The sequence below is a fragment of the Benincasa hispida genome, chromosome 11, assembly GCF_009727055.1.
Source record: "Benincasa hispida cultivar B227 chromosome 11, ASM972705v1, whole genome shotgun sequence".
NCBI classification, from domain to species: Eukaryota; Viridiplantae; Streptophyta; class Magnoliopsida; order Cucurbitales; family Cucurbitaceae; genus Benincasa; species Benincasa hispida.
Window position 1 is genome coordinate 51,567,385 of NC_052359.1, and position 3,240 is coordinate 51,570,624.

The window sequence follows — 3,240 nt, forward strand, 5'->3', positions numbered from 1 at the left end:
AGTGGTCGGGGTTTTTTTTTAGCTTAGAGATACAACTTTAATATTTAAATGTGATTTAAATATCAAGAATATGAATACGTTCATATTCGAAAGCTCGAAAATGATGGAAATGGTCAAAGTTGTAAAAAGTCAAAGAGTTGACTTTTGACTTTGAAAAAGTCAAACTTTGACCGGCCTTATATTCAAGTGTGATTTGAATTTCGAGAAAATGAATGCGGATTCATGCTCGGGAGGTCAAAATTTGTCAACACGGAAAAAATCATAAAAAGTCAAAAATTCAAACTTTGACCAAATGACTATTTTGCCCTTTGATTATAGTTAGTGGGAAAATCCAAACTTTTGTTGGATAATTCCATTAACAAAATAGTGGGCTAGGTGTTGACTTATAGTGAAGACATTAAGCCCACTAAGTGAGTGGATTCTAGAATTTGTTTTTTTGTGAAGTTTTTTCATGCAATTGTTACATGCCCTTTTTCTATAAATTGGACTCTTCAATTTAGTTAAAAAACTTTTGCCATTTTGAAAATTAGTTTTCTGATATTTGGGCTGGAAAATTACAACTTGGTGAAGAAAAAAGGAAACACCCAAACCTACTCAAAATTTCATATTTTCATCTCTTTTCTCTCTATCGGTTCTCTTCATCCACCGGGTCCCACAACTCGGTTCTGAGTCTAGAGGATAGTAGGTCAACTCTAGTGGTGGTCCAAAAGAGTTTGGGTCGAGATTCAACGAGGAGAAGTGGCTTTTGGGAGCTTCAAAGGTAGCATCTCTACACTTTTAATTCACTGCTTTTCCTTCAATTGCATGCTATTTTCCTTTAATTTAGAAGCAATTAGAGTGTAATTAGGTCCCAATTCCGCTGCGTATGTCTCGTATTCCATCAATTAGGTCATTGAGAGAAAGGTTGAGTTGAGTGTTAAATCTGCCAGATCCCCGCTGTGAAGCTCTATACTCAGTCCCTGCTACCAGTTGAGCAAGCCTGAGAGGGAAGCTCATCCTTCCACACGATCCATCCATATAGGCAAGCAAATCTCCATCCAAATCGGTGCCGAGACGTTGGCACTTGATTGTATTTATTTCTATCTCTTTTCATCATTGTATTTCATCATCTTTACCCCTTCATTCACACACCATGTATCAGATGCTAAATAGATATATTGAATGTCTTGATCGCTTTCATTACAACTTCTATATCTATTTACGTTCCTCCATTTATCGCTTTCTTCATGAAGTGTTCTTAATCCTCTGGTAGTTAATATGAATTAAACGAGTACTTAATTGGAGTTAAAGAGATAATTGCATTTAGCTAAGGCATGCTAGACAACATCTTCACCTGTGAGAGCAGAAGTGAAGAAGCCATTCTAATCTGTCGAGAGAAGCTTAGAAGAATGCATTAACTAAAGCGAGTAGTACTTCCAGAGATGGAAGCAACCTTGCATTCATCACGTTTTTCCCTGTTTCACCACAGAAATGTGGGAACGCGGCCGATCACCGAGACGTGTACGCCAAGGGAAAAACGGAACTGTGTTTATCACTTTAATGCAATTAAGGAACTTACGATATTTATACTAGTTATCTTTCTCTTTCTGCTTCGTATATAAGACTTGCCATCGTATCACATGATCAGTGTATAATCTTCACAGCCAGACTTGACCTCATGATCTTGTATCATGAAGCCTGTATCTTGTACCATCTTAGCTTAGGTTTACTGAACTTTATTTTATTATCGCATTTTTACTGCTTTCCTTTACTTTATCGCAATTTTTATATACTTACACAAACTATACTTTTAAAGATTGAAAAACCTGGTTGCATGTATCATAAACATAACGCAATAACCTCAAATAGTCCTTGTGTTCGACCTCAGATTACACCGAGAAACTTGCGGTGGAATTATACTTGGTTCCAACGCAAGGAAACTTGTGACAACGCATAGCATACTACAAAAACATCCATTACTAACGCATATCTAGAAGTAGTATTGCATGAATTAAGTCAAGTCAAGTCATTATTGTATAACATTGGACTTGAACCATGCGTGCATGTCATCGCATAAATCCAGCGTTACAAGTTTATGGCAACATGAGCTTATAGCACATCATCTAAGCATCGCATGCATTTTGCCTTCATCATCAAGTTGACAAGTTTATGAACTTGTAGAAATACAAGTTATCAACCGTCAACTTAATACCCCTAGCCTTAGATAGGTTTATGAACCGATATGAGTTTGTAACAAAATTTTATAAGGTAACAATCTATTTTAATGATTAAAACTAGTTGTTAACCTAAGTGAGCATGCAGTAGTTCTTTGTTATGGATTTTAAATGTCTAACCTAATTTTATAACAGCTTACAAAATTTTAGACATGCTAAACATCCACAACATTCAACAAAGGCATTCAATATCTTATATAACTATTATATTAAATAAAAGAAACCCTAACATGCATACTATATATTATAATTTCAATGCATATAACATGCTTCCTACGGTGAGGTTTTAAATCTACATGGCATATTGTATGCATATACATGAATTATTTAATTATTACATACATCACATGTAGAGCTACACGATTGCTTAACGCCATCGCATAGTGCCTCTTATTGATCGTTTAGCGCACGTGATAACGGGTAGAAATGCACGTTATTATAGGCCTTTTATTTAGAATTATGAGGGCTATCAAGTAGAATATGCAGTGATTATACTAAGAATTCATGAGAAAAATGAGCTTGCATCGATCAGCAATGAAAATCTCGACTAACCCAATATTATACATTATTTTGCGTCCAAATGTCTATTTTTGTATCTATCATAGTAATCGATCGCATGCGGTGAATCCCACCATCACAAAGGCAATCGCATATGTTTGTCGCATGGATGTTGTGACCATTAACCGCATGCATCCATTGGATAGAGGTTGCGGCTATAGAGTAATAACCATAATAGAGGGATGAACGCAAGGGTGGTGGAATGCATTAGTACTTCGGAAATTAAGCATGAACGCATACCTTGGGAGTATCAAAAGATGATGTTGACATTTCATCTACCACGCCATTAGTAGCAGAGATTCAGTGCAGGTCCATCACGCTATTAGCAGCAGAAATTCAGAGCAGGACCATTAATGTTGTCAGATAGATCTCGAGAGAGACTACTCCACCTCCTATCCATGGCACCACCGGCAGCCTTGACAGACATCTGATGGAAGCAAGTCATTGCCTACATCTGCCCTCCATCTCT